Raw genomic sequence first — 12,900 nt, forward strand, 5'->3', positions numbered from 1 at the left:
ATGAGACAGTTCACATTTTCTTTCATTTGTTTTATTAAATTTTTATGGAATGACTTTTTTTTTTAGTGATTTTTGTATCTTTTTTTCTGTTTGACCAATTCTGGTTTTTAAGGTATTATTTTCTTTGTGCCTCTTTTAATTTAATTTAATTTAATTTTAATTCACCTAATTTTTTCTAGCAGTCATTTCAATTTGAAAATAATTTTTCAAAACTCTTATAGAAATTCTTGTTATATTTATTTCCAATTCACAGTTTTCTTTGAAGCTTTGCTTGTAGCTATTTTGACATTGTTGTCTTCTCCTGAGTCTGCATGTTGTGCTTCCCTGTCACCATATTACATTTTTGTGATCAGGTTCTTTATTGTTTGTTCATTTTTCTCACCCTATTTCTTGGTGCTGAACTTTATGTTAAAGTTGGGCTCTCTTTTCAGCACAGGGTGGTAAAGGACGCTGTTTCAATCATGCTTTTTTATATTGCTATTTTCAGATCTAGTTCTGTATTTTTGTAAGTTTTTGATACTTTCAAGGTGATATGATCTGGGGAGAGAGTGGTTATTACTATCATGGTCTGTGCTGTAGTCTTTATGCAGAAAGAACCATTGATCTCTTGTGATTGTAATCAGTTCTGTTTCTCAAGACCCCTTGTACTTTGAGAAAAATACTGTTCTTCAGGATTCCTGTCCCCTTGAAACCAAAATAAACACTTTTCCTAAGGGCTTCCACTCTCTCTTGACTAAAAGTGTTTCTTTCTACCCTTGAACCCTCCCAGAAGTGGGCATGGGCAGTGGAGTTACCAGTGTCTTATCCTATGTTCATTTTTTTTATACAGGAGTATCCTCTAAACTCTTTCTAACCAGTTGCCAGGACCCCTTATTGTCTCTGGCTTGAGAGCTCCCAAAGCTGCTGTTGCTTGTATTGTCACCTTCTGGTTTCATCACTGGTATTTCATCAACATGGGCTCTAGGCCACCCTCTGCCCTCTTATCACTAATTGCTTTTACAGACCTCCAAAGCTGTCTTGGGCTGTAAGAATGTCTTATTCCAAACTTTTGTTGGCACTGCCACCCCAGAGATTTGAAGCATTATTTTAAAACTGTTTGGAGGACTATGTTGGGAAAGCTCAGCTGAGTGCTTTCTCCACTCTGCCATCTTGGTTCCATGCCCAGAAGTCTGAGGAAGAACTTCTTATTATGTGCCAGGCAATGTGCTGAAGATACTGAAAAGTTGGGGTACTAGGTAGGGTGGGTAAAAATGAAGAGACTAGGCAAAGGGGTATGGTTTGATATCTAGAAAGTCAAGAAGGAGGGCATGGAGTGAGAGGAAGACATTCTGGGTCTGTCCACAAAGTGAAATCTCCAGGAAAAATTCACCAGTGAGAGTAAGGGAGTAAGTCCTTTGGTGAGTTAGTTTAAATGCCTCAGTGGAATGCTAGGCCAGGAGTCAGGGAGACCTGAGTTCAAATTCAGCCTCAGATAATTATTAGCTGTGTGACACTGAAAAATCACTTAACCGTAATCTGCTGGAGAAGGAAATGACTCCAGTACCTTTACCAAGATTCCAAAAGGAGTCACAGAGAATCGGATATGACAGAAGAACAACATAATGCTTTTGGACTTCTTGGGAGTCTCCGTATCACATCTTCCTTGAATCTTTCTAGTACTCCCTGGTACTTATATCTTCTCAATATTCTTTGTCCTGATTGGAAGATAGGGCCATAGGCTCCAGAACCTCTCTTTAAAGAAGGAACTCATCCATTGTTCCTTAAAAGCAAGGATTGTTATTTCTAGCACTTAACACATACCTGCCCCATAGGAGGCACTTCATAACTGTTTATTGAGTAATTGGATTGAGCAGGACATAGATGTGGTAGGATGTTCCTGGCCGATGAAGACCCCGTATATTGAGAAAAATTTCACAATGAGACAGCAATAAAGGCAAGGTTTTAATATCTATAAAACCAGGAACAGGGCTAAAATTTATACAGCACTTTAAAGTTTGCAATGTGATATACATATATATATATATATATCATCTTATTTGATTCACAGCAACCCTGTTATTATTAATACCATTTTACACTTAAGGAAACTGAGGCAGACAGAAGTTAAGGTATTTGTGCTCAGCTCAGTAAGTCCCCAATGCAAGATTTAAATTTGTCTTCCTGACTTTACATCCACCATCTATCTGCTATGTTACCTGGCTGATTATGGAGATAGAAATGGCAAGATATGACAATTGATTGAATATATGGGATGGAGAATGTTACGGGCCAGAACTCTGAACTTGAAACAAAGGATTCTTACAGGGTACTAAATCAATGGAATTGATAGAGATAATAGTTATTTAATTTAACACGGTTCAGTATGATTAATCTGACCCTACAAGGAGATGTTATGGGCCAGAACTTGAAACAAGGTACTAAGTGGAATTGAGGAGATAATGGTTAAATCTACCTCAGCACTGATTTAATCCTACAATAAATAATGATTTCCTAGTGATATAATGATTGGTGAATACTCAATGGGGAGCTTATAAGGAGGAGCTCTCAGGACTAGAAAGGACAAGTGCACTAGAAACTCTTGGAGGCTGAGACAGATTCATTACATCTTCCACCTTTGTTGTGGCTGGAGGCTGAACTACAAACCCTTGCAGTCCGGGAGATTCAGAATCCAGAGAAGGTAGGCAGGAGTTTAAACTCTCAGAACCAAGGAGAAAGATAGGCCTCTAAGAAATCTAACCGGAACTCAGGAAAGGAGACAAGACTTAGAGACAATAAAGGATTTGGACTTTAACACCTGGCTGCATTTGGGGTAATTACTCTGAACTGAAATGAAGGTTACTCCTACAGACCCCAAGAAACATGATCCCAGAGAAGATTATATTTTAGAGAAAAATATTATAGGAGAAGAATAAAAATATAGGGAATAATTCCCAAGGTTTTAAACATGGGAGATTGAAGAATAAGATACTTTTAGCAGAAATAGAGTTTTAGAATAGGAATAAGTTTTTTTTAAGGGTGGGTTAGGGTAAGGAAGATAATGAATACTGCTTTGGATATGTTTAATTTGAGATGTCTTCAGGGCCTGTATTAGAATTTAGCATAATGTGATTGCTCCCCTAGATGGCAGGCATTCCCATACATATTAAATATCTTATAGTATATCCTAGGTACAATATATATGTGCAGAACCGAATTTTGTTGTTGTTGTTGCAAAGGAAGAATTGTATTCGGAGGGTAAAAATAATCTGGGAAGAAAAACAAACAAAAAAAGCTCACAGTTTATATTCATTTCCCAGTGTTCCCTTTCTGGATGTAGCTGATTCTGTCCATCATTGATCAATTGGAATTGGATTAACTCTTCTCTATGTTGAAGATATCCACTTCCATCAGAATACATCATCATACAGTATCATTGTTGAAGTGTATAATGATCTCCTAGTTCTGCTCGTTTCACTCAGCATCAGTTGATGTAAGTCTCTCCAAGACTCTCTGTATTCCTCCTGTTGGTCCTTTCTTACAGAATAATAATATTCCATAACATTCATATACCATAATTTACCCAACCATTCTCCAATTGATGGACATCTGTTTATTTTCCAGTTTCTAGCCGCTACAAAAAAGGGCTGCCACAAACATTTTGGCACATACAGGTCCCTTTCCCTTCTTTAGTATTTCCTTTGGATGTAAGCCCAGTAGCAGCACTGCTGGGTCAAAGGGTATGCACATTTTGATAATTTTTGGGGCATAATTCCAGATTGCTCTCCAGAATGGTTGGATTCTTTCACAACTCCACCAACAGTGCATCAGTGTCCCAGTTTTCCCACATCCCCTCCAACATTCATCATTATTTGTTCCTGTCATCTTAGCCAATCTTACAGGTGTGTAATGATATCTCAGAGTTGTCTTAATTTGCATTTCTCTGATCAATAGTGATTTGGAACACTCTTTCATATGAGTGAAAATAGTTTTAATTTCTTTGTCTGAGAAGTGTTTGTTCATATCCTTTGACCATTTATCAATTGGAGAATAGCTTGATTTCTTATAAATTAAAGTCAATTCTCTGTATATTTTGAAGATGAGACCTTTATCAGAACCTTTAACTGTAAAAATGTTTTCCCAATTTGTTACTTCCCTTCTAATCTTGTTTGCATTAGTTTTGTTTGTGCAGAAACTTTTTAATTTGATGTAATCAAAATTCTCTATTTTGTGATCAATAATGGTCTCTAGTTCTCCTTTGGACACAAATTCCTTCCTCCTCCACAAACCTGAGAAGTAAACTATCCCATGTTCCTCCAATTTATTTATGATCTCATTCTTTATGTCTAAATCTTGGACCCATTTTGATCTTATCTTAGTATGTGGTGTTAAATGTGGGTCCATGCCTAGTTTCTGCCATAGAAGTATAATATTTTTAAATAATTGAAAACAATCAGAAATAACAGAGAGAGAAAGGAACTGTTGTTGTTCCCTTGTAATGAATTGATGCTTGCACATAATGCTATCCTTAGGATCTATACTATAGGATTGCCTTAGGGGTATATGGAAAGATAACACCTTCATAATTAAATCCTTTTGGTACTTCAGTAATTGTAAGATCTCAGATGAGTTCCCAGATAAAATTGCCTTGAAACATTCTATTGTAGGGAAAATAATATTAAAGTAAGCTTTTATTGCGTTGACTAATGAATTATTGGCCCACAAAACCTTTGGCATAACCTTCCTCCCCAAGAAATGCATATATACATAGATACACACTCACATATAAATATACATCTCTCTATCTAATGATGAGACTGACATATAATGATAAGTATTAAATAGTTCATATTGTACATTCATAGTAACCTACTTATCAGCATTCTTGGAAAGTACACTAAAATCATGCTAAAATCATTGGAAATGTGTTGATTTTGCAAAATACTTAAACTTAAAAAAAACCTTTCTAACTTTGCTGTCATCTTTCTGACTTTCCGTAATGTAAAGGAGATATTAGGATAGTTACTTTGTTCTAGTGTCAAGTATTACTGGTATCCTAATTTATCCATCTATTGAAGTGTAATTTGACTTTCAAAAATGCCACCTGCTGTGCTTCTTTCAGATTTCTGGGACTGGCATTCCTGTACTGTTTATGGAGTTGTTTCTTCCAAGAAGTATGGGCACCCTGAGATGGTGCTTATCCATCTGGCTTTGGAAGCGTTTGTATGCATATTTCCTGAGTTCTTCAGCAGATACTGGGGACAGAGAGATTTTTAAATGGAGAAGAAAAAGAGGAAAATGAAAATAACTTGATTGAAGAAACAGAACCCTGAAAAGAATGCCCAATTGCCATTATAAGCAAAGAAAGGAGCCAGGAGATAAGCCTACCTATCATTCTTAGAGTAAGTTTTTTTTTTTTTTTTTAACCTACGTAGGTGATTTGTCACTGTTTGGTTATTTTTGTGTCTCCCTCTTTTTGATCCTATTTGGCATTTTTTTGGCAAAAATGGATGGTTTGCCATATACTTCTTCCGTTGTACAGGTAAGGAAACTGAGGCAAACAGAGTTAAGTGACTTGTTTAGAGTCACACACACCTTAGTAAATATCTGAAGCCAGGTTTGGACTCAGGAAGATGAGTCTTTCTGCCTCAAAGCCTGGCACTCTATCCACTTTACCACCTAACTGCCCACACAACCGATGCTGGAATGGAAGTCTGGAAATTATCCAGGAAATTTGATTATTATAAACAACCAATCTATAAGATAGATTTTTCAAAGAAAACAACCTGACAGCTCCATTTTGGCATTGTACATGGGGAGAATGAACTGGATATTTGCCAGATCTCCCCTTTACTTACTAATATATAGACACTAAGAAATTAGACAATTGAATTCTGAAAAAGAATGGGATGGCCATAAAGATAGAATTTTGGAACTAGAAATGTCCTTCAAGATCACTGAGGTTTTACCTTATGGAGACCTGCTATATTTGTTTCTTGACATATGAGATCATTTACTAAGTGAGAAGGAAAGAAAAAAGGGGAATATGATGGTGTTTGCTTTCTAACTAGTAAGGAGAACTAACTAGTAAGGAGAGGCATTAACTTAAGCTGTTTTTACTACATGTCTATATTTTGCATCTAATAAAATTATATACCCCCATAGTCATATTGAAGCTGTATTATTCTTTTCTTGATTTACAAGATGTAATTATATTTCTCAGAGTTGTATGGTAGAGAATATTTGTAAAGTGCTTAGTATAGTGCACATAGTAGGTACATTATAAATACTTTTTATGGTAATAGGCATATCAATATTTTTGGAAAGAATCATACTTAAGATGATTGGGAATGTTGTGCTGATTTTGTAAAATGCTTATTTGTTTCTATCCTTTTCCTAGCTTTGATGATTATCTTTCTGGTATCCCCTCATCTTTTCATCCTACTACTATATAGTTAATAGCTCCCCTTTCTGGAAATAGCCTCTCACACTTTTTCTTTTACCATTTGGTAGGAACTGGTGGGGGCTTCAGGAAGAAAGGATTTCCACATGACTCATCTGAGACAATTCAAGAAAGCAGTAACTTCTTCCCATTTGTGTTTGTATAGCTGTCATTTCCTATCTTATAGTGGCTTCCATGGATGAATAATATTTAATTAATAGTAAAATAAAACTGAGTAGTTCAAAGAAATATGGCTAGTCAGTAGGTTAGAAAGTAGAACAGAGGGCTCTTTTTTATGAGTCTTGTCTTCTTTCCCATTATATGAACTTCTTTGGTACAGTGGATTGAATTCTGTGCCTAGAGTCTTAAAGACTTAATTTCCCATATGGAATCAGAACCTGTGGAACCCTATGCAAGTCATTTAATCTCTGCCTGCCTCAGTTTCCTCAACTGTAAAATGGAGTTAATAATAATTCCTACCCCTCAGAATGAGATATTTGTAAACTGTTTAATATAGTTTGGAGAACATAATTGGCACTTGATAAGTGCTTGTTTGTTTCCTTCCTATAGAGAAATCACCTTCACTTTCATAACTATTAAAAGAAAATAGATGGAAGTAAGGAAAAATGAAATAAATTTAAATAAAGATAAATGAATTTTCTTTTCATTTCTTATTCAAACTTAATCTTGTCAGTATTTTCTGGGCCTCTATCCTTTCCTCACCTAGCCAATCCAGAAATGGTCTGATTTATTTTTGTGGTAAGTGGTCAAGATCTGATCGATCTAATTGATCTCTGTGGTCAAAATGACTAGACTAAATGATGTCCAAGATTTCTTTCAGCTTCAATATTATATGCTTTTTTTTTTTTTTTTTTTTTTTTTTTTGCAAATTTTTCTGGGGTGTGAATTTTGGGATTTTATTCTTATAGGGAAGCAGAAGAATATGTGAGTGATCCAAGATAAGGACCTTATGGAAATCTTCCTTTTTCCTTTTGTATCTCTCTCTTCTTCTTTGCCAAATAGTCCATGTGTCATATACCATGTCTAGAGGCAGCAGAGTAAAATTTAGTTCTAGGATCAATATTACTGTTAAGCCCATGCCCAAAGGAGATCAAAGAAAAAGGAAAAGAGCTTCTATGTACAAAAATATTTATAGCTGCTCTTTTTGTGGTGGCAAAAACACTGAAAAGGAAGCAGATCTCCATAGCTTAAGGAATCCCTGGATAAATTGTGGTATATGAATGTGGTAGTGTTATGCTATAAGAAATGAGAAAAAAGATGATTTTTAAAAAATTTATATCAACTGATATAGAACTAAATGAGCACAACCAGGTGAACAATTTATAATATAATGTTAGTATTAAAAAATGGACAATTTTGAGGATTTAAAAAAACTAATCAAGAATGAAATCAACAGAACCAAGATAATGATTTAGAAAACAAACAACACTGTAGAAATGATCAACTTTGAAAGCATGAAGAATTATAAACAAAACAATAACTATCCATTATTCTAGAGAATAGATGATGAAACAAACATCTTGTCAATTATGGGTTCAGAATGAAACAAACGCATGTACTAGTATACAGCATTGAAGAAATTTATTTTGCTTGATCATACTTTTTTTTTTAATTTTAAATAGAGAACTGTATAAACTGCAAGAGACATAGTAGTCAAATTGAATAATTCACTTCTAAAACAAGTAATTCTGGAAGGGACTATTGGAAAGGAAATTCAAACACAAAAGTATTTTGCACACAGCTGAAAATGTAGGAGAGAATATAATTACATATTCTAGAGAGCAATAAAGTTCAGGATGAAGTCCAGAGTGAGCTCTCCCATAAACCTGAGCTTAATCATAAAAAGAAATTTTGATGTTCAATAATAAAGAGATGTTTGGAATATTCTTAGAAAGAAAGCCAGACCTGAAGAGATTATTTGCTTTTTGAAACTCTAGATAGCACAAATGCAAGAAGGGCAAACAAATATAACAACTAATAACAGCAACAAGAACATTCTTCTCTGTTTTGTGCATATCTAAAAGAAAGATGAAGAAAAGGGAACATGTGGCACTGAAAAAAAATTGATGGAGAAACTATAGCCAAAAAACTTATTGTCTCTTTTAAATGAGATTGCAAAAGAATATACATCTATCTCAGTGCTGCTTGGAACAGGGAAAAAAGATTGATGTGCTGAGTATGCATTTGAAAATTTAGACACCTCCAAAATTAATAAAGATAAAAATAAGCACAAAAGAAGAGTAATAAAAAGTTAAAAGAGAACTAGATAAATTGGAAATAAAACCCCCCATATTAATGATAAATAAAACTAAAACCTATTTTTTTGAAAAGGCTAATAAAATTGATGAACTTTTAGCTAACTTGATATTTTTTTAAAAGGGCAGAAAATTAAATTAATAAAATAATAAATGAGCAAAGTGAAATCACAACAAAACCAGTAGACATAAAAAGAATAATCATAACATATTATGTGCAATTAAATGCTAACAATACTAAAAGCACAAAAAGAAATAGAGAAATGTCTTTAATAATATAAAATACTGAAACCATAAAAAAAAAACAGATATAAATAACAAGTTACCGAATCACAGAAAAGAAAACAAATTCAGATATAAAGAAAGTGCTAAAGAAAATCCTCTTATTCCTGATGTATTGACAGGGGAATTCTATTAAATTTTTAAAGAATATATACTTTAAAAATTATGCTTAAAACATAGGAGAAAAAGCCTTACTAAATCCTCTTATGAAACCAATATAATCGTAATACCCAAACCAAGGAAGTCTACAAGCTAGAAGAAAAACTATAGACAAATACCATTAATGAAATATTAACTCAAAATTTTAAAGAAAATCCTGTCAAATAGATTTTAGGAAATGATCCAAGGAATCATTTATTATGACCAATTTGGATTTACATCAGAAATTCAAGTATAGTTCAACATTAGGAAAGCAATCAACATAATTAATCATATTAAATCAACAACATAATCATATTAAAAAAAATCAATACATAACGCCAAAAGACTCCTGACAAAATATAATCATAGAGAGATTTTTTTTAAATATAAAAAGCTTCTGTCTAAAACCAAAAGTAAGCATTGTATACAAGGGGGTTACACTAGAGCCTTTCAAGAGTGAAGAAAGGATTTTCATTCTTCTTATTATTTGATATAGTTCTGGAAATGCTATTAGTAGCAATAAGAAGAGAAAGATATTGAAGATATAAAGATATAGGTAAAAAGGAGCTAAAACAATCTCTGTTTGCTAATATCCTGGGAAATTCTAGGCAACTAGCAAAGATATCTAATTTAAACAATAAGTTCAGCAAAGTTGTAAGCTACAAAAATCTCTAAAAAATCAAAAGCTTTTTATATAAGGATAAAAATAGAAAAGGCAAATCTTATTCTAAATATTTACAAAATGCATACATATCTGGGGAAAGACCTGTAAAGGACTAGAACTGAGCAATGCACTTGGATAATAAAGCACGTGAGACTAATTGCCAATTGGACAGTTCCCTATTAACTTGTTTGAAGGTGGACCCTCCCCAGCTGTTCTGTGCTGACTTGATTGGTGGGACAAAGAGGGGGAAGGGACGTGTGTGGGGGAGGAGGAAGAGGAATTGAGACACCGACGCTGAGTCAGTCTCTCCGGTGTTTGAGGGAGGAAGGTGTGTGTGAGAGGTTTCTAGGCCTAACCCCCTGACCTTGACCATAAAGGATCAAGAATAGTGATCCTGACTCTGGCTGATTTCTGGGAAGACAGAGTTTTCAGCAAAGATCTACCAAAGATCCTAAACACTTGTATAGAGTTAGTTAGAAAGTTATAAAGATGAAAGAACAATTTAAATCACTGGAAGAATATTCAGTGCTTATGGCTAGGCTAAACCAATATAATAAAAATGACAATATTACCAAAATTGATTTATATTTTTAATAATAAATTATTCAGATTACCAAGGGTATACTTTATATTTTTTGATAAAATAATAACAAAATTCATTTGGAAAAATGAAAGATTTAGCGTATCAAGAAGTAGAGCTGATGGCTTAATTTCAGTTCCAGAACTCAAACTATATTATAAAGCAAAAATCATCAAAATGATCTAATATTGGCTAAAGAATAGAAAGCTACATCAGTAAAACAAACTAGATGAGGTATCAGAAACAATGGGTTGTTGTTGTTAGGAACTAACTTTATTAAGTTAGAAAACATAATTTTTCTAGGACAAAGTTAGAAATCATTCTGGCAAAAATTAAGTTTAGAATAATATTTTATCCCATATTCCACAAAAATATTCAAAAAAGAATATGTCATCTTAATGTCAAATCTTGTACTATAAAAAATTAAGAGAAAATGATCATGAATGTCTAACAGTTATGGCTGAAAGATGTCTTCTCAACCAAATAAGAAATACAGGCAATTACAAAGATAAAATAACTAGTTATAGAAAACTGAAGACCTTTTTCACAGACAAAATATACCAAGGATAAGATGGATGTGTATGTAGGCATGTTATATTGTGTATGTGTTTATGTGTGTTTATATGTATATATGCATAAATGTATGTGTATATATTCATATACTTATACAGTAATTCTCCTAAAGATAAATTACCAAAGAATATGAACTAACATTTTTCAAAAGAAGAATTCAAAAGTGTTCACAACTACATGAAAGAATGGTCCAAGTCACAAATAATACAAATAAAACAAATAATAAGAGAAAAGCAAATCAAAATAGTGCTGACGTTTTACCTTATACCCTGAAAACAAAAGCCTCAAAGTCAGTGTTGGAGAGGGTGTAGTCTAAGCATACTAATACATTGTTGGTGAATCTGTGAATGGTACAAACATTTTCAAAAGCAATTTGGAATTTGAATCAGAGACTCCCATTATTGGGTTTATCTTCCCAAGAAGATTTTAATATTAGGAAAACCCTCATGTAACTTAATTTTACAGTAGTTCTTTTTATGATAGCAAAGAATTGGAAAGAAAGCTGATGTTTATTTATTGGGGAATGTCTAAACAAATTATTGTACACCAATGTAGTCAGATATTCTCTTAGAAATGATACAGATAAATACAGAAAGAATGGAAAGATCACATAAATTAATGTAAAGTTAAGTTAGGAGATCCAAGAAAACAATATACACAGTAACTATAATGATATAAATGAAAAAGAAAACAATCACAAACAAAAAAAAAAGATTAATTATAATTATTAAGATCAAACATGACTCACATAAAGAGATATGAGAAGATATCTTCCACTTACCCCTTTGTGGAGGTAAGAGGTCCACAAGTATTATACATAGTGATGCAAAAAAAACAAACGATATCAATAAAAATTTATTAAAAAAAAAAAATAGAGGGTGGGTGTACTACATGAAATGTTGAATGCCCTTACAGATGATGTCTGTATCATTAGTTTTACTTAACTATTTTACTCTGTTATAAGAAACCTCAGAAAGTAGGAGTAAATTGTAAATGCATGTGCTTTAAAAAATCTTTTAAAAAGACCTACCAAAGATCCTAAACACTTGTATTGATTTAGTTACAAAGTTATAAAGATGAAAGAACAATTTAAATCACTGGAAGAATATTAGTGCTTATGGCTAGGCTATACCAATATAAAAATTCTAGGGCTAGTATTTAGTAACTATATAACTGTAGGCAAATCGTTAACTATTTAGAATATAGTTTCCTCATATACAGATATACAAATATAGATAGTACAACTTGTTTCATAGAATTGTGAAGGAAGAACTTTATGATATTCATTTTACTCAGTAAATGCAAATTGCTTTCTAAAACAATGATTTCTAAACTCTTTAATCATGTAACAGTATAAGTAAAAATTTTGAACATACATCATGAATATATGTATATTTATTTATGAATTATAACCAGGTGCTGTTATACTAATAATTACATACATTGCATTATTCAAGAATAGAAATTAAGACAAAATAAATCATTATTCACTAAAATATTATTGTCAACAATATTATTTCTAGTCAGAGTAATATGCTTGAATTAAAAAAAAAAAAACTTCCTGGTTTAATATTTTGTGAAGGTTTTGTTATATTATCGGTACAATTTATTTTGATATTTGTTTTGTGACTATTATAGCTAAAAAAGACATTTCATATATTATCAGTCCTACCCACCAATTAAACAAAGGTTTTTGACAAAAGTTATTTAGCAAGTTGTTATCTCTCCTGATATAAGTCAACTGTTCTCACAAATAACTTAGAAGGGATCATATTTTTCTGTTTCAGCAGATAGATTCAAAATATATTTGTAAGATTTCAAAATTTTAAAATCCTGTTTCTACGTATATTAGTGAGTTTTTATGGGTAATAGGCTTTTGCATTTTCAGCAATAAAGAGGGGAGTGAATAACTAAGTCTATAGGATCAGGGAGTATTTAGTAGAATCTAAAAATGTAGAGAGCTGGA

The 12,900-nt window shown here is 32.8% G+C and overlaps 1 long non-coding RNA gene across 2 annotated transcripts in view; it reads left to right on the forward strand.

Moving 5' to 3' along the window:
• The window catches only part of LOC141545535 (uncharacterized), a 344,302-nt gene that overhangs the window by 265,449 nt on the left and 65,953 nt on the right, over positions 1-12,900 (forward strand). For both annotated transcript variants that reach the window (XR_012483057.1, XR_012483058.1), the window contains exon 6: positions 5,099-5,378. This is a non-coding gene — a long non-coding RNA (uncharacterized LOC141545535). The remainder of the gene's footprint in view (positions 1-5,098; positions 5,379-12,900) is intronic.

Source organism: Sminthopsis crassicaudata, chromosome 1, assembly GCF_048593235.1.
Source record: "Sminthopsis crassicaudata isolate SCR6 chromosome 1, ASM4859323v1, whole genome shotgun sequence".
NCBI classification, from domain to species: domain Eukaryota; kingdom Metazoa; phylum Chordata; class Mammalia; order Dasyuromorphia; family Dasyuridae; genus Sminthopsis; species Sminthopsis crassicaudata.